Source organism: Halyomorpha halys, unplaced genomic scaffold, assembly GCF_000696795.3.
Source record: "Halyomorpha halys isolate HHAL.00 unplaced genomic scaffold, Hhal_1.1 Scaffold274.1, whole genome shotgun sequence".
Taxonomy (NCBI): Eukaryota; Metazoa; Arthropoda; class Insecta; order Hemiptera; family Pentatomidae; genus Halyomorpha; species Halyomorpha halys.
Window position 1 is genome coordinate 178,625 of NW_027104649.1, and position 528 is coordinate 179,152.

A 528-nucleotide genomic window follows, 5' to 3' on the forward strand; every position below is an offset into this window, starting at 1 on the left:
TAATTTTTCCGACATTTTACGTAATATTTTATTTTTAAAATATCTTCAGATGCTGTTCTTGTTAGTTAGTAAAGTTGGTCACATCTAGTTTCAATAAAAAACTGTGGAAAGAATATAATATGTAGATGGTCAGGGTTGCGGCCAAAAAAAGAACAAAATATTTTTCAACTATTTATTGTCCGACGTTTCGTCCCACTTTGTAGGACTTCATAAGGGCTAAAAAGTTACAAAAACAACTACGAACATTTCAACAATAAAATACTTATTTATTGTATAGATTATAGTTTATAACCGTTATAGTTACCTTATTAAATGTAGGTTAAATGTTATGTAAAAAATAAGTGAAATGAAAATTATATACAAATAAACGATGGTAGGAATAAAATAGGGTTAACATAAAAAAAAATGATAAAAATAAAAAATTATGTTTACGTAACTTTTTACGCTCATCATTGTTTATTCAAGTTTATTTTATGTCTTCCTTCCTTTTATTTATATATAATTTTCTTTTCACTTGATTTTTTACAT